Below are 21,917 nucleotides of genomic sequence, written 5' to 3' on the forward strand. Positions count from 1 at the left end.
CCGTATTACAAGACGTTTGCAAAATTGCTTGAGCCCCACTGGACAAAGGCCTTTAATTCTGTAGCCGCTGGTTCATCTCTCCCAAGGGAAGCCCTATACGCCACAATTACTTTCATAGCTAAACCAGGGAAAGACTCGACTCAGTGTTCTAGCTATCGACCAATCTCATTGTTAAACCAGGACCTAAAACTATTCTGGAAAGTCTTGGCAACAAGATTAGCTCCTTTGTTGAAACGTACCATTCACTCAGACCAGGCAGGTATCCCCCCCCCCCCTCCTATGGATAAAAGGATTATGGACTCATATAAATATTAGAAATATATAGAGAAACCTCCCCACTCCATTCTCTGATCAATTGATCCAAATCTTTTAAATAGCTAGGGAGCTGAACAACATATTTTTGGAACAAGAGGTCGAGATAATGGGATATGTTGCTTGTCATAGATCCAATCCCTAATATTATTGGCCTGCCTGGTGGGTTTTTTGCATTATGTAGGTGAATATCCTTTACCACGAAGGAGAGTTCTTCAACACAAAAACACATTTCAAAAAGGTTGATTCAAATAATTATCTGAACTACACAAGCTCACACCATAAAAAATGGATGAGAAATATACCTTTTTCACAGTATAAAAGCATATGTAAAAATTGTACATGCATTGATGTTTACCACTAACAAACAAACACCCTAAGAGAAAAATTCTAAGAAAAGGGCTACCCTGAAGATGTACTAAAAAGAGCATACAAGAAAGCAAAAACGCTAAGCCAAATCGAATGTGTTCATCCAAAAGAAAAAGAAATTGAAAAAATTAAAAACGGAAAGAAAAACACTCGACAGGAAACCAACTTTATTACTAGATATAGCATACAACATCATGCAATAAGAAAAATAATGCAGAAACATTGGTCTATTCTTAGAAAAGATATGCAACTTAAGGATTACCTTCCAAACCATCACCTATAGAAGAGCTATCACAATCAGAAAACATCTCAGCTCCAAGCGCGCTCAGACAACACAAAACAAGCAATATAGATCATAAAAATATTTATGTTACAAGATGTCACAAAGGCAGATGCTTGTACTGTAAAAATATAAAAGTTGGAACAACATTTAAATCTAATAACACAAACGAAATGTTCCATATAAAAAAAGGATGACGTATAACACAAAATATGTCATCTATTTTATCAAGTGCGAAATATGCCACCTGCAATACATAGGACGTACAGACACCACGTAATCGTCTAGACAAACAGAGAAAGAACATAAAGAAAAAATTTATAATGCATAGTGTTTGCAAACATTGTTCGCTCCACCATCCTAAAATAAAATGTCCTATCTCAATCAAACCGACAGATCATATACCCGCTACTATATCCAATGGATTCCCGACACTATGCCGCAGGGAAGTCTATTGGATATAGAAACTGAACACATTAACACCGAACGGCCTTAATGAAATAAATGAGACAAGCCTGTGAGAAAAGATCCATCTTACCTCTCGTAGATAATAAGGAACTTCTCCTCCGAGGGAAGACCTTCATCGCCACATACAAGTTCGTAAAGATTACTTTTTTGATCCCTCCAGGCTTCCGTACTTCTGGTCCAAACATCACCAGACTCATCACGATGTCTGTAACGTCTCCCCAGAGTTACTATAGAAACCAAGATCTTTCATAGTTTGACCCTTCCAGGCAGATGTAGTCCAGAAATATCACAGACACACAGGACCAAAAGGGATTGTGTTACAAAGCACAAAAAAACCCCATGACCGTATTATAACATGTGTTAGAAAACATTTATTTTCATGATGCATTATTTATTTATATTTATATATTGTTACATATTGTTTTACATTTACACACTCTGCAAGAGAAGGAAGACCGGGAGACTGTGGTGAACTTCCGGTCATTTCCGGTAACGAGACTCTGATTACCATATAATTGTGGTATTGAGACTAAATGTTCATGTACTAGAGGAAGCGCTTAGCCAAAGTGTGAAACGCATTGTTCTATATATAATTTTATTCTATATTTTATTCTTTCTGTAAATATATATTACATTTTAATATATTTTGAACGAAATAAACCACTTTTTAAACGGGACCAGTCAGCGTCATTTTTCAGCGTTCAAAAAAACCAATTCCATCCCCTGGAGGAAAAAAGATACAAGCTCTTAATCATGAATCATGTGAGTGTGTTTGTATCCCCTATTTGAGACAAGTTCAGGAAGAAAAAAAAAATCCCATTTCTGGGATATAATCGGGAAACAACCAAACCCACTAGATAAGTATTAAGTAAATAACATATTACATTCATAAAACCAGACAAACCAGACAAACAACAAAATATTCAATATGTAGTTGTAAAAAAAAGCTGCTATGGTAAATTACGCATTTGATCATTAAATGTCTATAATGGATGATTTCTGCTTCCAATAAATGTAGATAGCTCTCTAGGAATGGCTGTATGATACTATTTCCGTGGTCGCAACAGCTCCACCAATTGGCTGCTAACCATAACATACTACATAGAAAGCTTTCTATTGAATAATGATAGAAAGAGAAACATCCTGTCTGCGACAACCTTCCAGGAATATTAGACCAGTTTAAGCGTATATCCATAGCCTAAATGCATCTTAGTGGATCTCCATCGGATAGCTGCTGGGTGCCAAGTAAGAGAAGGAAAATAATACAAATGAAAATATATAATTAAAGGGGTATTCTCATCTGGGCATTCACATCCAGTTTCATTAATCTGCCATTTATAAACATTTCTTCAATTGGTTGTTTTTAAAAAAGATGTTCCTGTGTGAAGAAAATTTCTCATTAATGTAGCTATGTTGTCCCTTAGAAACGAGATAGCTTCCTCGGTTACGACCACGTCACACTCCAGGAGCAGTGGCCAGACATGTGCTATTCAGTACTGCCTGACCACCTGGCTTCAGCAATCATTACTACAGGACAGCTGCGGAACACGCAGTAACTCCTGGACATTTCATGTACAAAAACTTTTTGTTTATTTGTTCAATCCCTCCAGCAGACGTGGTCGTATCAAGGGACACAGTCTTGTTTCTAAGGAACCATATTACTACACTTATGAGAAATTATCTTCACACAGGAACATTTTTTTAATAACATCTAATTGAAGAAATGTTTATATATGGCAGATTAATTAATCTGGATGTGAATGCCCAGACGAGAACACCCCTTTAATGTTTACTGAGAAATCGGCTTAGGTCCCGGTGGCCATCAGAGAGCAGGTCCAAGAGAAATAAAAACAAGCATGAGCCTGCATATTTATGGAAATAATCAATAATCACAACATTACTATCTAAATAATTCATGGACCAACATATACAATTTTATCTTATGACGTGCACTTCTATGTTTGGTTACGGCATATACAAAACTTTATATTTGATTAATAAAGGCTTCTAGACTGAAAAGAATTTAGGACTATATATATATATATATATATATATATATATATATATATATATATATATATATATATATATATTTTATTATTACCGTATTAATCCACGATGTACCAGGGATATAATGCATCCTCTTGCATATCCAAGAGTACAAGGAGAAGGAGAAATTTTGAGGAGAAAAAGTCTGCTGCATGCAGAATATCTAATTAGATATTACCAATACCAGGCCCCCATATAAAACATTTTCAATTTGTTAGTGCTGCCAAAATTCTATAATAGTGGTATAAAAATTAATTTTTAAAGTTCATTCCTTTGCCGAGTGTCCAAAGTAAGAAGCCAATATGCTTCTCTGTCTTTGAGTATATGGTTTATATCTCTTCTGCAAGACCGAAGAACCTTTTCCATAGCAAAACCAGTAAGCATACTGACATCTGCTTTATGTTACATCACAAAGTGCTTGGAAAAACCTGACAGGGTTTTCCCTTCAGGGTTGACTATATCTTTAATGTGCTCTAGGAACAGCCTATACACAATGCATAAAAGGAGTGATCTCACCTTCCCATAGTGTTGTCAATTGTAATGGGATAGGCATGGACCACCTTGCTGTTGAGGTAACTTGGGATCCAAACAATGTTGCAATCACGGTCCAGCCAATTTCCAAAACACACTTCTTTATTCAGCAAATCACCAGTGAGAATAGATCACTGTATCAGTCATGATTAAGAGCGGGCAATCCGCTTGAAACGTGTAGACCTTAATGTATTCTCACTGGTGATTTGCTGAATAAAAAAGTGTGTTTTGGAAATTGGCTGGACTGTGATTACAGTATTGTTTGGCTCTAGGAACGCCGAAGCCACTTTTCACCTTCCTGACACGGCCCATTATTTCAAATCTGCCCTGTGTCACTATAAGTGGTTATAACTTTGGAACGCTTTAACATATCCTAGTGATTTTGAAGTTGTTTTCTCGTGACACATTGTACTTCATGTTAGTTAAAAAATTCTGGTGTTATGTTTTGCATTTATTTATGAGAAAATCAGATATTTGTTGAAAATCTTGAAAAATTCTCAATTTTTGAAATTCAAGATGTTCTACTTTTTCCACACATAGTCATAACAGCAAAAACGTAATAACTAACATTCACCTATTCTACTATATGTCTCTGTGGGTTTTTATACATAGTCTCATTTTTGTAAGATGTTGTGGGGCTTTGAACGTCAGGTGCAATTTTTCACCAGAAAAAACGTGAAATCCTGCTATTGAGGGACCTGCTCAGGTTTCAAGTCACTTTGAGAGGCCTAAATAAAAGTAAAACCCCATAAATTACCCCATTATAGAAACTACACCCCTCAACGTACGTAAAACAACTTTCATGAAGTTTGTTAACCCTTTAATTGTTTTACAGGGTGTAAGAAAGTGAGAGGTGTCATTTGGGAAAACCGCTATCTGTCCTACAGGCAGATGAAGGGTGTGTGGTAAAAGCCCTGGGTTTGTCTGCAGTAACCCAAGGGTTAATGCAGACATGATAAGCAGGAATAGTCTGTTTTGTCTGTGTTGGCCTAGCTAACACAGACACATTGTAATGTCCGTACTGGGCCTGCTTATTATGGAGTAGGGGTAGGCTGGTAGTGGGACTCCTACTCCACCCGGGCTTCGGTCCTGGGTTTGTGAATTGCCCACAGGTGCGGGTAACAGGCCTCGTTAGGGCCTGATTTAGTCTGCAGGCCAGAAGCAGTAGGAGAGCCTACCTGGAGAGCTGAAAGCGAGATTGCATTCTAACAGCAAAGGTAACTAAGGGTCTCCTGTCTTGCTGCTTGCCAAGAGCGTGTGCCAGGCAGCCTGGTACCCGGATAGCTAGGGTCCGTCAAATGTATTAGACAGCGCCTAGCCGGGCAGGAATTACTTTTGTAATGTTTTTGCATGTGCCTAAGCCAAGGCTGAAGTTGTGTTCTGTTTTGCAAGTGTGAATAAACACTTAAATTGGACTTTAAACCTGCGTGTGTCACTGCTTCCTGCACTGCTACCAGTCAACTACCAGAGCAATTCCCCACAAGGGGTTAAAACAATATCGGATGCAATTTCGAAATTAACATTTTTTTGGCTAAATGAATGTGTTTTTCATAAAATGTACAAATTCTCAGTGGATAAAATACCAAAATGCTCCACAAAGTTTGATACCCAATCCCTCCCGTGTATAACAATACTCCATATGTGGTGGTAACCTGCTGTATGGGCACACGCCAGGGCATCGAAGGGAAGCTGCGCCATTCAGAGCAGATTATTCATTGACATTTTATAACGGCTATACAATCTTTATTTTTTTGGCAATTTGGAGAGATAAAGGCTTATTATTTGCGACTTTAGATGCACTTTACAAATACTTCATTTTAGAAGGTCATTAGCTTATTGATGAGATTTTATTAACTCTAGAATGTATGGAGGAAAAGAAAATAGTCAATTTTGGTCTCCTTTCTTTTTGTATATTTTGGGGGCCGTAAACCATACATTTAAAAAAATATATTAACTTTATTCTATAGATCACTATGATTTTACAATTTAACTGAAGAAAAACTAATAGAGAAAATCTCATTTATTTTCATATCGCCATCTTTTCGGAGACCTAACTTTTACATTTTTTGGTTGACAGATGGTTTAGGTTTTATTTTTTACGTGTTGAGTTGTCCTTTTCAGTGGTACCATTTTGGCTTACATAAATTTTTTGATCACTTATTAGAACATTTTTGTGAAGAGATTTAATGAAAAAAGTACATTTTTGGGTTCTGTTTTTACGGCGTTCACCAAGCGGGTTTTAACCATGTGGCGATACCAAATATGCGTTTTTTTTCATAATTTTGTGCTTTTTCTACTTTATCAGGTATGTTCAGGGGATGTTGGCGTTTAGGGGAATTTCACTTTATTTAATTTTTTTAATTAAAAAATGTGCTGGGAGGCAGGACTCGGCTTCCAGAGAAGATTGCACAGCTCCGGGGCACTGGTAGATCCTGAGATGCCATCCAAGCATAGGACCCAGGGGCGCGTACCTGCCATCTGCCAAGTCCGCACTACCTAAAAAATCTTTTACATTGGCGCTTTAAATATGTAGTTGATAGGCAGAGCAGTGCCTGTGAAATCCGAATAATCTTCAACTGCAGGAATAAATCACTATCTAATCAACTATCTCTGCTCAAAAAAGTAGGAAAGCCCCAAAACATTGAATTAACCCCTATCAAGCTTCCATAGAAGAGCACACACATAGACCTCAATCGATAAATAAGTCAGAATCTATAACAATCAATTGACATTATATCACAAAAAATATATCAATACTAAAAAAAAACATAAAAAAAGACATCTAAAAACAAATGCAAATACGGACAGTGTGGGAAAACTGGAAGGGTACACTAATATATGTATATACAACGCCCATGTTGGCCTAACAATATCCAGGCCAATTTAACACTATATATGACAGGTAATACTATTGTGACATAGACCAATTCAAGAAATTAATATTGTACAATGTACTTACACATATTCAAACACATGTCACAACCACAGAAGTACTGGACAGTGTGTACTGGCATGGTTTCAATGTCGTCTGGTGGGTACTTGTTAATACTCACACTTACCCCTGAGGAAGTCACCTAGCAGGTGACCATACATGTGGGGTCTGCCTACCCCCCTCTGTCTGTGCCTACACCTGCCTGCCTCGTTCAACTGTCTTATCTTGCGACAATTTGGTATTTTATACACTGGGCATGTAGGGATCAATACTTTTGACCACAAAAAAGAAATTTCCGGATCCAGCTAGGTGCAGATTAAAATCGCCTTTATTCGATTTTCAGGGCATCCATCAGATAAAATACAGGTGGCATGGTATAATCGTCAACGCGTTTCTAGCACATACAAATGCTCTTAATCATGATTAAGAGCATTTGTATGTGCTAGAAACGCGTTGACGATTATACCATGCCACCTGTATTTTATCTGATGGATGCCCTGAAAATCGAATAAAGGCGATTTTAATCTGCACCTAGCTGGATCCGGAAATTTCTTTTTTGTGGACTACATTGCCCAGCAGCGCGGTGGATCCGTGCTAGCGGACTAAGTTGCCGCATGATCCAGGTGAGCTGGAGGACTTTTTGTATCAATACTTTTGAGCCTTGTTATATTGGTCATTTGCACCTTTATGCACCATCTTGGCACTTTAGCTCTACATGGCTACCTTTTGGCAGTCTGTAGTAGGGGTTTTAGGGCAATTTGGCCCTTGGCAGCTATGTACACCCCTCAGGTGTACTTTTTAAGTGTTTTTATATTCATTGTTGTCCTGTTTTGATTTTGTTAGCATTGTTATCTAATTAATAAAATTCTTGTTGTATTTTTGCCTAGCCTTGTACATACGATTGCAACTGTGTCAGTTGCGTATCTGCCCTCATTTATGCGGCCCCCACACCAGTAAAGCAGAGTGAATAACCACATGAAACCCATATAGATTCTGGTGTTATAGGGCCTAAAATAAAATACTATATATGGTATAAAATGAATATTTTATTGATATGCATTAAAAACAATTAAAAAACAGCAAACACCCATAACAAAGATGGGAGCAACCAGACACCTCCAATACAGGCTGGCTGGTATGCTCACCCCCCACAGGTAATAAGTCAAAAATGTATAGGTAACATTAAGTACAAAAATAAAGCCATGTAACTTTACCAAGTGTTGTCAAATTGTGGGGGGGGGGGGGGGGGGGGGGCACTGCCTGAGTAGTGTGACAGGGCACTCGGTGAAGTGAGAAAGTGATAGCTAAATCTAGTGATGTATGTGTGATAGACATATATTTTCACTGGCAGTTAATTTGTTTCCAGGACACAACTCAGCACATTTTTCTTCACTATTCACCCCATGCACCACAATCTGGCATCTACTTCCCCAGCTTTACTTACAAGGCCCGCAGATCTGCGCATAATGTATATGTACTTACCTTATTGCCGTCTCCCCCTTCAGAGAACCCTCCGATGTTTGATATATGGAAACCACTTGATGCATAGTGCAGGGGGTGGAGCCTGATGTCGCCAACCACTAGACGGAAAAAGAAAGAGAGAGAAAAAAAAAAGAACATGTCTTCTACGTATAGTCAATTACAAACCAACTGATGCCAAAATTGCTCCAAGGACATTGAAATACTTTAAAACTACAACACTGTGGAGATCTAACTAGGATCCAGTATAATGCGCAACCATATTAGAGATATAACAATTTACCCGATTGTAATCAAGTGCATCTCCATGGAGATCTGGAGGCGCCGGCGTCTCCCCGTGCATACGCAGTGCCCACACAAGGAGGCAGGAGGAGTGGGGCACTGCGCGTGCTCAGCAGTGACGCGGTGCCCGGGATCTCGCGATATTTCGCACACCAATGGTAGGGAATCTCCGACATAGCCAAATGGTACTTAACCCCACTGATTGATATGCCATTTACCCCTGACGAAGCCACAGCGCGGTGACGATACGCGTGGGGCAGTGCCCCCCCCCCCTCCTCCCCGATTTGACAACACTTGGTAAAGTTACATGGCTTTATTTTTGTACTTAATGTTACCTATGCATTTTTTTGGACTGCCGGGGGGGGGGGGGGGTGAGTATACCAGCCAGCCTGTATTGGAGGTGTCTGGTTGCTCCCATCTTTGTGATGGGTTGTTTGCTGTTTTTTAATTGTTTTTAATGCATATCAATAAAATATTCATTTTATACCATATGTAGTATTTTATTTTAGGCCCTATAACACCAGAATCTATATGGCTTTCATGTGGTTATTGCCTAGCCTTGTGTACGCATCCCACCTTTTTCTTGTTTTGTTTGGACCATAGCTAGATATCTATCTATCTATCTATCTATCTATCTATCTATCTATCTATCTATCTATCATCTACTCATATCTATATCATATCATATCTATCTATCTATCTATCTATCTATCTATCTATCTATCTGTGTATCTATTATCTACTCATATCTATCTATCTATCTATCTATCTAACTAATATGTTTCTATCTCCTATCTATTTCTGTATATTCTATCCATCTTATATCTATCTACCTATCTAAGTAAAACTCCAGCACAGCACATTAGGGGACAGCTTGCAGACTTGGAGAGTGTCTCCTGCCACTTCCTTTTGTGAGGTGATGGGGGGATTGTGATCGAGCTGCAGTTCCTGTCTGTGTGGATTATTATTTTTTTAAACACAAGTGTAGGGGAAGCTGAGGGAGAGATAATAATGTTGGTGTTTGGTCACTACATTAATTAGGGCTTCTCCCTGCACATGATTGCTGGAGCAGTGAGCCATGAGGTGATCAGCTGACTGCAGGGAGAGAACTGGGGGCGTGTCTCCTGCTCTGTTGTCTCTGCTCCTTTCTGAAGATGGAATGTCCCTAGCAACAGCCATATGAGAGATTACTGACATCTAGGGAAGTCTGCAGAACTAATCCAATTGCAAAAGGGCTTAAAATTACCTGCCCTACAACATATCAAACATTTTTTGAAAGTTTTTAATCTTAAGATTAAGATAAAACCAGGTTTACCGGGGAGGCGTGTGTCCCGTTGCTATGACGCTCTGGAGAATCACTCCCCTTGTGACGTCTTCACAACGTAGGTAAACACACGCCCCCCAGGATCGGGATTGGTAGTCGCTTATTTTAAAGGTTTTACTTGCATTTAGGAGTTCATACCATGACTGAGGGCACGGATGTGCCTGAAATGCGTAGGTAGTAATCAAGACTCCCATGAAACGTATACCGTTTGTCCACGCATATCACTCTTTTTCTTTTAAAATACACAAAAATCTTATATAAACATTGGCCAATCCTCCAAAAAGGGCATCCCAAAATTCCTGAATTCAAGGAATGCCCTGGTAAGCTAGTTAATACATGTCTACTTTATTCTTTGGGTCGGTACAATTACGGGGCTACCAAATTTGTATAGGTTTTATAATGTTCTCATACATTTACAAAAATTAAAACCTCCTGTACAAATTTTTTTGGGAGGATTTTGCCATCTTATGGCGCTTATAACTTTTTATACTTTGGTATACAGAGCTTTGGGAGGTGTTGTTTTTTGCAATGATGTTTATAATGTTATCATTTTTAGGACTGTACGACTTTTTGATCACTTTTTATAGAATCTTTAATTTTTTTCAAAATGGCAAAAAAGTGCCATTTTGGACTTTGGCCGCTATTTTCCGTTACGGAGTTAAACGCAGTGAAAAAACGTTATTATATTTTGATAGATCAGGCATTTTCGGATGCGGCAATACCCAATGTGTTTATGATTTTTACTGTTTATTTATATTTATATCAGTTATAGGGAAAGGGGGTTGATTTGAGTTTTTATGTTTTTTTATGATAATTTTTATTTTTACTATTTTTCAGACTCCCTAGGTTGTCTGTACAATCCTATCATATACTGCCATACTACAGTATGGCAGTATACGGGAATTTTGCTCCTCATTCATTACAATTTTTGTAATGAATGGGTTAACATGAAGCAACCTCGGGCCACGGAAGACCCGAGACTGTCATGGTGACGGATCACCGCTCTCCGATGATGTCACGGGGAGTGATGATCCTCAGTGATGATCCAGAGACCTATTGTCTCTGGTATCGATAGTCTTATACAGAATGTAGGCATATATCTAGACCGTATCTTACGTGACTTTGTCGTGCCCTTACCCTCATATACGAGGGATACCCTAGATTTGTTGAAAAGATTGGAGGATATGAATGTTGGCACAAACTGTTTTTTAGCAAGTATAGACGTCGAGGCCTTGTATTCTTCCATTCCCCACAACTTCGGTATTCAAGCGACCTCTCATTTCCTCAAGACACGGGGTACCCAGTATCAGCCACATAATGATCTGATTCTGTGCCTCTTGGACTTCTCGCTGACCCACAACTACTTCCTCTTTGATTCTAAGATCTACCACCAGCTCAGGGGCACGGCCATGGGGTGGGCATGTGCCCCCACCTATGCCAACTTGCTCCTGGGCTGGTGGGAGGAGACAATGGTTTTTGGGGACGGCGAGGAGAGTACCAGAGGCATAGAACTATGGCTTAGGTACATAGATGACATGCTGGTTATCTGGAGTAGACCCAAAAAGGATTTTGAGGACTTTGTAAAATCACTTAATAACAATATCATCGGGCTACATTTTACTTTCGAGATACACGAAAATAGATTACCATTTGTAGATGTCCTGATCAGTAAGGATGCCAAGGGGAAGATTGATACTACGGTCTACAGGAAGCCTACTGCCACCAATGCTTTACTTAGATGGGAGAGCAACCACCCCCTCCCACTGAGACGTGGCATTCCTAAGGGCCAATATTTGAGACTTAGGCGTAACTGCTCCTCTGAATCAGAATTTAAGAAACAGGCAGCAGACCTTAGTAGGAGATTTTTAGAAAAAGGATTTCCAGATGGGATCCTCAGGGCTGCCTACAACACGGCGTTACAGAGCGACCGCACCTCCCTACTGAACTCAGCAGGCAAAGATTCTAACACTAAAGAACCCATCAGGATGATATCCACATATAGTGGTGATGCTGGGTTCATTAGACGAATATTGGAACAACACTGGTCCATTTTGGGTATGGACCCGGATTTACAAGATGTGATAGGCCCAACCCCACAAGTGACTTACAGGAGGGGTCGATCACTGAGAGATCACCTGGTCAAGAGCCACTACACAGCACCACTGCAAGAAACATGGCTAACATCTAATACAAGTGGTAGCTATAGGTGCAGTGGCTGCATTGCATGCCCTGTGATACAAAAGTATAAGAGCTTCACATTGAACGTGACAGGGAAAACATACTCAATACGCTCGTTTATAAACTGTCGCACATGCGGCGTTATCTACAGGGCAGTATGTGACTGTGGTCTGGAGTATATAGGGAAGACTAGGCAGGAGCTGAGATGACGCATTGGCGCACATCTGGGGGATATCGCTCATAATCGCGATACCCCAGTGGCACGCCATATAAACTTACATCATGCGGGTGATGTTCAAAGTATTAGATTTATGGGCATCGATGTGGTAAGACCAAACCCAAGAGGTGGGGATTGGTATCGCCTCATCCTTCAGAGAGAGGCTAAGTGGATCTTCTGGTGTGATACGGTATCCCCTAAAGTCCTACATGAAAATGTGTCATTTGCACCATTTATCTAAACTCTTGTGCTATATGCAATGTGATATTTCTGAGATCTGTGACTATCCTCGTATCTAGAGGGACTGTATAACTATTACAACTGTGTTTTTGTGGCCACTGTTTGAACATGCCGCGCTTCCAAATCAGTCAAAATAACCATTTTTTCATTATGAGTGTCATTTTTACTTTCTGTTACCCCACTGGCCATTGTGTAATGTCCCCTCAGGTTGTGAATCCGTAACGGCTAGCTCTAACACAATTTTGACACATGCCTCGTTAGGCATTTTTTTGGTGTTTGGGCGCCCCCCGATGTATATTCCAAACTGTAGGGGCCAGTTAGGTAACCAAAGATTCCAGGGATCTGGTGATTGATTAGTGGATAGGGCTTCGCCCTTAACATCCAGTGTTAACATTAGACCCCATGTGAATTACTAAAGGAGGCGTGAAGCGAGGCTGCCGGATTGACAGGCTTAGCCTCGCCACGCCCCCAACTTACCCTCACATCTCCTTGACGACGATACACTATGATGCACTCCGGGGTACTGGAAGTGACGTGTCGCGACACCGGAAGTGACGTGTCGCGATCACGTTAAGGTCCGCGCCAACCGTCACGAGGAGACGCTGAGGGGGATTATGGCGATGAAAGTGGGTAAGTAAACAATTGCCCCGGGACAGTTATGCACCGCCCAGCTCTACCATCACAGTAACCAGATCACACCTAATAGGGTGTGGCCACGTACACCACTGGCAGGTCATGATTGGGCCACACATGATAGGGCTATTTTGACCAATTAGAGTAAGGTTTGTGGACCGGATGGGTGTTGACCCAACCACCAAAAGCCTTTAAATACTTTGATTCTGGACTATATGATTGCTACAGGAATGGACTAGGCCATTGCTAATCCATGTTGCTGACCACTGTCGGTTTCCCTGCAGCAGGACTAAAAACTGGCATTATTCCCCTGAGGAAAGTTCCACTGTTTGTGGCACTGGAAACGCGTCGGGAACGCTTTTTGAATATAGCACCCATAGAGCTTACTAGGGCAATTCTATAATTAGGGAACACCTGGGACTGTCCTTGTAAGGACGGGAGCTATATCTGGGAAACTAGGGCGAGTGGAGTAGAGGGCCTACTAGGGGCAGCGCATCCATCTTTTCCTGACCACGATGTGCCTGAGACCCATCATCTACAACCCTTTTCTTGTCCTACCTCGGGATGGGTGAGATCTGACCAATTTTTCTATTTTACCCTAAGTATTTTTGATACATTCCCCCATCCAGAGTCTATAGTTTTGATGCTGTATGTGTTTGCTTAAAGGAAACCTACCATTTAGAATGGTAGGGGTAAGCTGTAAGTACCGAGCACCAGCTCAGGGTGAGCTGGTGCCGGTACTTACTTTCGTTAGTGTTATAAACCACGGTATCGCGGTTTTAACACTTTTTAAACTTTAGAGCAGAAGATGCTTCGGCGCTGCGTGCGCACGGTCGTGCGCGCACCTCCATAGCAAATAGCGGAGATGTTGCGCGCACGATCGTGCGCACGCAGCGCCGAAGCGTCTTCTGCTCTAAAGTTTAAAAAGTGTTAAAACCGCGATACCGCGGTTTATAACACTAACGAAAGTAAGTACCGGCACCAGCTCACCCTGAGCTGGTGCTCGGTACTTACAGCTTACCCCTGCCATTCTAAGTGGTAGGTTTCCTTTAAGGATCCACTTTTTCCTTTACAGGTTGGCAATACGTACTATTAGGCTATCAGAGTTCATATACTTTATGCTGTTTGTGTTTGCATCAAACTTGGATGGTTGCTGTACCTCTCAGAGAAACCAACCAATTGACCTTGGTCAGCCTTTTCTTTGGTTTATAATTTTATGTGATGGTTCACTCTGGTGTTTCTTTCTTTTAACCGTAATATTAAAAGTTATGTTTTAAATGCCCTCACCTATGTACACATGTTCATGTCTGTAAGGGGTTAAATTCCAAGTTATAGAACACATAGGTATCTCGAGACGCAACAGGGACCGAGTAAAAACCTTGAAAAAATGTGAATCCTATTGGATCCACACATTACAGACGCTATCACCTCAAGGATTAAACAGAGATTATAACATTCACAGTTTCTGTTGAATACTTACTAACATAGAACCATTCTTTCTCTTACAGAGATGCTGAAACAATACTACAACTTATGGTATTGTATAACAAATATGTTTAAATATGTTAAAACATATTGACACTTTCATTTCTCTCTAATAACTAACCCTATTTTTTTTCTAAAAAATGTTTCTTCTTTATATTTCACTGTACCCCTTTTCATTATGTCCTGCACCACTCTACCCATACTCCATCATCATGATTTTCTATGCCTTTCCATGACCCTGGGTATTTATCAAGTCACTTCCCCCATCAGCCATATCGACCCATTATTTCTGTTACTTTCTATCATCATCCAGCGATCCCTCTATGCATAGTACTTCTTCCCTCAGCGCATGCTCCAACTCTAGTATGCGTTTCACCTCGATGACCGGAAGTCATGCGCATAGACGCGGCCGCCTTCTTCTTGCATTTAAACTCCCCCAGCGCACACCAGCACTAGCTCTTTCATTTGATAGAGCGGATGACCACCGATTTCCTCTGCGCTATTTGCCTGCACAGCAGCCATGACCCTCTTTATCTTTGCAAACTGGTAAGCCTTGCCTTATGATCTTCTCCACAGGACTACTACATCTTACAGCTGATGTTATGATATATCCATTCTGCTTGTTCCATTACCTCTTCATGCTGGTAGCCTATAATACAGCCACCATGAGACAACTACCTTACATGAAGAATATCCACTGTTATCTTATTATGCACCAAATACCGATTGTATACCTAATGTACACCTTGTATACATTGTTTCTCTGATTATCCTATACTCCATAGACATCCAAATTATGCAACTATTTATATAATCCTCCTGATCGTCACATCTACTTGTAAATATGTATATTATATGTATCATATGTATTTCCCCTTCCCCCACAAATTTATGTATCAAAATTCGTTTTGCATTGCAGTGTCTAATGAAGGTAAGAGATTGACCGAAACGTCACAATTATATTTGTTTGCTGGATAAATTATCATTCACTTTGGAAAAAACAATCAGTTCGACTGGATTCTATACTTTTTTATATATGGAAAATGTTAGTCATATCATCAAAATAACTTGACAACTAACTTTCCAAAAAGTAGGAAATGTTGAATTTGGAAAACATAATTTTCTTTTATTTCATAAATAAATACCAAACAAGCATAAATATGAAGTACAATGTGTCACAAAAAAATAATCACTTATAATGACATACGTCAGATTTTAAAAAAAAAGGGCTGTGTCAAGAAGGTGCAAAATGGCCAATTAGTTAAAGGGGTTTTCCCATGAACTAAAGTTAGGCCCTATCCACAGATCGCAAGAACGAGGGGTCCGTCGGACCGTTTTGCTCCATTAATCTTTATGGAGCTGACGGAGATCGCCAGGCGCAGTGCTCGGCAATTTCCGTCAGCTCCATAGAGATTAATGGAGCAGAGCGGTCCGGAGACTAAGCATAGTTTGTCTATGTCTATGCTTGACAAAGACCGAGTAATACAGGTAATACACCTCTCCACTTCTGGTTCCTTCACTTTTACTCCCAATTTACTCTTGCTTGATTACCCATCATCACTCCACTTTTAACTCCCAATTAAAGGGTTAAAAGGGGTGTGGCCCAAAATAAGAGGTGGTGCTACTAGATTCAGGAAAGGGCTAAGAAGTAAGTTGTTGGTTTTCTTCTAGAGCGGATTCCCCTCATCCACAGTGGACCTAGAACAACCCATCACTAGTAGTTTTGTGGGGTAAATCCGGTGCCAGCGTCACTCCTATTAACTGGCACTGCCAGAAGTGTCGCTGTCACGGGACCTGCTCCAGCTATGTTCTATGCCCCGAGGGCATGCTGAGGCAAGTGACGCCTGCAGCAAGTCCGGGTAACGTTGAGACTTTCAGCCAGTATCATCGTCAGTGAATGGGCATCAGGAGGGATGCTGGAAAAGGAGATGCCCGGGCCAGCAGGGGAGGCTTTAGAAACATGCAGATGGACCATTTATCTATATGCAGATCAATAATTTGATGCATGGGAGCAACTTCCATTTCACTTTTGACAGTGCCCTGCTCCTAGTGCTAAACTTGACCATAGAGGGTGCACTGTACCTGTGGGTCACTCCCTTGGGTCTTCCAAAAAGCGAAATTGAATAACACATACCAAAGATGACATAATATAGGGGCCACAAGAGGAGCTTATTCTAGAATGCGGATGACTGAAAGAATGTGTAAAAAATACTTTTATCTTCTTTGAAACGAATTGTACTTTGTTGGGAATTATCAGCTACGGTTGTTATACATTGTCGTCCGTGTGCGCGCTACATGGACAAGGACCTTTTTTTTTTTTTTTTTTTTTTTTTAAAGGAAATATAAAAGCCCCGCCCATTGATGCTGCTTCCGCTGACGTAACGAGAAGAAAAAGTAGAAAAAAAAAAACATACAAAATGGCGTAGTTATATGACTGGGTGTAAGCGGAGTTGTTGAAAGTTCCCGGAGGCTCGGCGTACCTCGTGTTTGGCAGCTGTGTGAGTGTCCTGATGGTGGCGAGGTTACATGTCGGGTAGGATTTAGCGCTGCGGCCTTGGTAGTTCTCGCTTTCCACGCTTCCCTTTCTTGGAGTTAGCTCTCATAGTATGCGATATGAATAAGATAAAGCAGAACATGCTGGAGGACACTGGTGCGGGGACTGTTCTCATGATTTGTCGCACATCGGTTGTTGCGGTCTAGTCCAGCCTCTGGTGTAAGAGCTTTACATGACATGTTAGTGGTCCCCCTCTAATGTACACCCATCACGCACCTAAAGCTATCATACAGCAGCTTGAGGTCTGGGGAAAAATGGCTTTTGGGTAGACTCTACGACAGGTTATTTGTAGCATTGATCTGAATTGTCCTGCCTGGCATGTTTATCTACAAACATTTCCTCAAAAGTTGAATACAAATGAGCCAAGTAGTCACTTTATTTTACCTGCTTTGAATCAAGCTGGAGGGCTGCCCCCCTAGCATGTCACACTAAAACATGCTTTTGGGCAGAATAAAGATGTGAATCAACTTTGACCTATGGTACATGTCTTAAAGAGGACCTTTCACTTTCCAAAACATCTTAAAATGAACATACTATCATGTAGGCACTTGCTGATTCAGGGACACTTAGAATTTTCCACCTAGCCCCCTCTGTTCCCAAGATATGAGCCCCAGGATCTGACTATTCAGTGTGCTGTATTGTCGGAGAGGAGAAGCTGCAGCACAGGCGGGAGGCGGGGGGGGGGGGGAATGATTATGCTAACATCCTCTGACACCATCCAATCAGTTGCGGAGGGAGTCGCAGAAGAAATGCCTTTCTATACATGAAGGCATCTCTTCTCTGACACCCTCCACAGCTGATTGGATGGTGTCAAAGGATGTTATCATAATCACACAACCTCTCCCCACCTGTGCTGCAGCTTCTCCTCTCTGACGATACAGCACAGGAGGAAAATTCTAAGTGCCCCTGAATCAGCAAGTCACTACATGATAGTACGTTCACTTTAGGATGTTTGGGGCGTTGAAAGCTCTTTAATCCCTTCCCACCGCGGCCCTTTTTCGTTTTTGCGTTTTCATTTTTCACTCACAAGCTTCAAAAATCGAATTTTTCCAAGTATAGAGCTGTGTGATGGCTTGTTTTCGGCGTAACAAATTGCACTTAAAAATGGTGGTATTAAATGTTCCATGCCGTGTACTGGGAAGCGGGAAAAATTCCAAATGCATTGAAATCAAATGCATTGAAATTGGTGAAAAAATGCATTTGCGCCCTTTTCTTGTGGGCTTGGATATTACGGATTTCACTGTACGTCTCGAATGACATGTCTACTGTATTCTTTGGGTCGGTATGATTACGGGGACACCAAATTTGTATAGGTTTTATGTTTTTTATACATTAACAATAATTAAAACCTCCTATACAAATATATATATATATATTTTTTTTTTTTTGCCTTGTTGGCGCTAATTTATTGCTATCAAATGATCACTTGTTAATGTCCCACCCTGGGACAAAATAAATTGGTTAAAAAAAGTACAATTTAAAAAAAGACTAAGTCATGCAATAAAACATAAAGTGAAAATCTCCCAAAACAAAAAATCCAAAAATTATTAAATATTCACATCTGACCTTATAAACAGCACATTTACCCCCACATAACTAGAAAAAGTACAGCTTGTCCCGCAAAAAATAAGCTCTAAAAACATTGTTACATGGCGATGCAAAAACAAGCAAAATGAGTTCTATATTTGGCAAAACAAATTCACCATAAAAGAGACGTATAAATGGGGTATTGCTGTAATCGTGGTGATCCATAGAATAAAGATAACACATTATTTCTAAATTACGTTGAAAGTGTGGGGAAAAAAAATGAAGAAAAATCAAGAATTTATTTTTTCTTGATAGCGGTTAAAAAAGTTATTAAAATTGATTTATTAGCTATTGAACCCCCAGTAAATGATGTACCTGAAAAGTGGATCTCATCCACAAAAAAATATCCCAAATGTCCAATTTACAAAAAATAAACACTTTATAGCCTGTAAAATGTGACAATGCAGATCTGCCCTGAATGTTCTATGCCCTGCCGTGTGCCCATACAGCTGTCACCACCACATATGGGGCAACCTCAAACTTTGTGGAGTTTTTCGGCATTTAATACTTTGTGACGGTTTAATTTTTGGCCACAATTAATATATTGTCTAAAAAAATTTACAGCTTGTAAATTGCACCTCCATTTTGTTTTAACCGCTGTGAAGCATCTAAAAGTTGAACACACTTCTTAAAGTTGGTTTTTCACACATTGAGGGGTGTAGTTTCTAAAATGGCATAACTTATGGGGTTTTACTGCTATTTAGGCCTCTGAAGGTCACTTAAACCTGAGCAAGTGCCTCTAAATAAGGGTGATGCCTCACATGGCATTTTGAACCCGTTTTTAACTGGTGTACTCACGACAGGCGGTCCCGCTGCATGGAGAGGGCTCACGGGCTCAATGTGTTTAACCTTGCAACGGAAAATAGCGCCCAAAGTCGAAAATGGCACTTTTTTTGCCATTTTGAAAAATATAAAAAAAATCTATAAAAAGTGATCAAAAGGTTGTATAGTCCTAAAAATGATATAATTGAAAGTATTATCAAATGTTGCAAAAAATTACACCACCAATTTTTTCCCCATCACCACGACGGCACCAACCAGAGAGAGGGATCCGCCCCCAGGGACAGGAAACCTGAGCATAAAAAACACGCCCTTCCTATCCTGCCTCAGTGGTTTCCTGTCCCTGGCGGGAACCTGAGTGTGTAGAGAACTATCACCTAGTACCTGTCAGACAACAGGTACTAGGGTTTTGAACCCAGCCAGTGAGCTGGAGATCGTCCAGATCTGGAGTGATCCAAAGCCTAGCCCCAGAAACAGCATGATGTGGGGACTAGAGTGCGCCTGTTCGGGGTTCCTGCTGCACGCTGCTGACCCCAGAGTGGGAGCCCAGCCGTGTCCGACATCTTTAGAAGCAGGATTCGGAGTTTACATGGTGTGACAACTCTCCATACACACCTCACATGGTGAATGGCGCTAACAGGATGGGACTTCTGGCGTCCCGTACAGAACACGCCTCCAGTTGGATTGGTTTGTGTCTGTTGGATTATCCATTTGAGGGGCTAACGGAACCTGACAAGGAGCTCACCGTATCCCCACAGACCCGGCAGAACCTCTGTACCTATATGAGAGTTCTGGGTGGTAAGTCTACTTTTCTTCTATTACACTCATGATATGTAATATGAATTCTGGTTAACCTATGGAAAGGCTACCAGCCATTCTAAACTAAACGTGCTTGCTTTTGTGAGGGGGCTGCATCTATGCAGCTTTAAAATCTGCAAGTCCCAGAATGGGAAGATGGTCTGTAATCCTGGTTAGTAGCTCAGGTCACAGCTTTTGATTAATTACTCTTGCAGGATGAGTTAATTATCTAACGACTTGCAGGTTAGCCTCTCCTCCCAGGTGGAGAGATGTGCAGGACTGAGACCCCTCACAGAGCACATGGTTATTTTTCAGTTATCTTGGAAGGTCTGATGAACCACATGCTGCTTTTATAAAGCATGGCCTGGACTAAAAGTGAGTTCCCATCAACATTGATCATTTGGAAACTCAAGATTACAAGATGTAGTAAAACATTTATTATATGGGCTATGCCTGCAAAACTTGTTAGGTTTTAAACAACTCAGTGTTGGCATATTGCAGTTTGTTAACAGATGTGCAGTTTCCTAACCTAATTCAAACTGCTCTCTCCAACCTTGTACATCTACATACAATAGGATATAAAAGGTTTATTCATATAACACATTGTGGTTGCGGGACCATTAACACATTAACATTTGACTATGTATTCGCTGAGAAAGTGGACTTTGAGTGTCCGTACACTGAAAGATCAGCAATTGTATCACATGAGGTATAGAGTATATTGTTAATTATGCCTCAATCCTTGCTGGAAATAGTTTCACAGATGCAGGGTAATGTGAATTATGATATATCCCTTGCTGTGAATAGTTCCACAGATACAGAGTAATGTGAATGATGCTATGTTCCTTGCTGTTAAGTAGTTCCACAAATACCCAAGGTAATGTGAATAATTGCATAATCCTTGCTGTGAATAGTTTCCACAGATACACAAAATAATGTGAATGATCCAGGCTGTGAGCGGTGGTTCCACAAATACCCAAGGTAATGTGAACTATTACATAATCCAGGCTGTGGATAGTTTCCACAGATACACAAAGTAATGTGAATGATCCCGGCTGTGAGCAGTGGTTCCACAAATACCCAAGGTAATGTGAATAATTGCATAATCCTTGCTGTGAATAGTTTCCACAGATACACAAAGTAATGTGAATGATCCAGGCTGTGAGCGGTGGTTCCACAAATACCCAAGGCAATGTGAATAATTACATAATCCTTGCGGTGAATAGTTCCACAGATACAGAGTAATGTGAATGATGCTATACTCCTTGCTGAGAGCAGTGGTTCCACAAATACCCAAGGCAATGTGAATAATTACATAATCCTTGCTGTGAATAGTTTCCACAGATACACAAAGTAATGTGAATGATCCAGGCTGTGAGCGGTGGTTCCACAAATACCCAAGGTAATGTGAACTATTAC

The 21,917-nt window shown here is 40.5% G+C and overlaps 1 protein-coding gene across 3 annotated transcripts in view; it reads left to right on the plus strand.

The window, feature by feature from the left end:
* Positions 1–17,156: 17,156 nt before the first annotated feature.
* MBTPS1 (membrane bound transcription factor peptidase, site 1) overlaps positions 17,157–21,917 on the plus strand; it is a 99,386-nt gene continuing 94,625 nt past the window's right edge. For 2 of the 3 annotated variants that reach the window (XM_072117728.1, XM_072117730.1), the window contains exon 1: positions 17,157–17,277. The gene's annotated coding sequence lies outside the window, so the exon portion shown is untranslated. Of the gene's footprint in view, positions 17,313–21,917 lie in introns of all 3 variants that reach the window. The other variant, XM_072117729.1, reaches the window with a different exon arrangement.

Source organism: Engystomops pustulosus, chromosome 7 (genome assembly GCF_040894005.1).
Source record: "Engystomops pustulosus chromosome 7, aEngPut4.maternal, whole genome shotgun sequence".
NCBI classification, from domain to species: domain Eukaryota; kingdom Metazoa; phylum Chordata; class Amphibia; order Anura; family Leptodactylidae; genus Engystomops; species Engystomops pustulosus.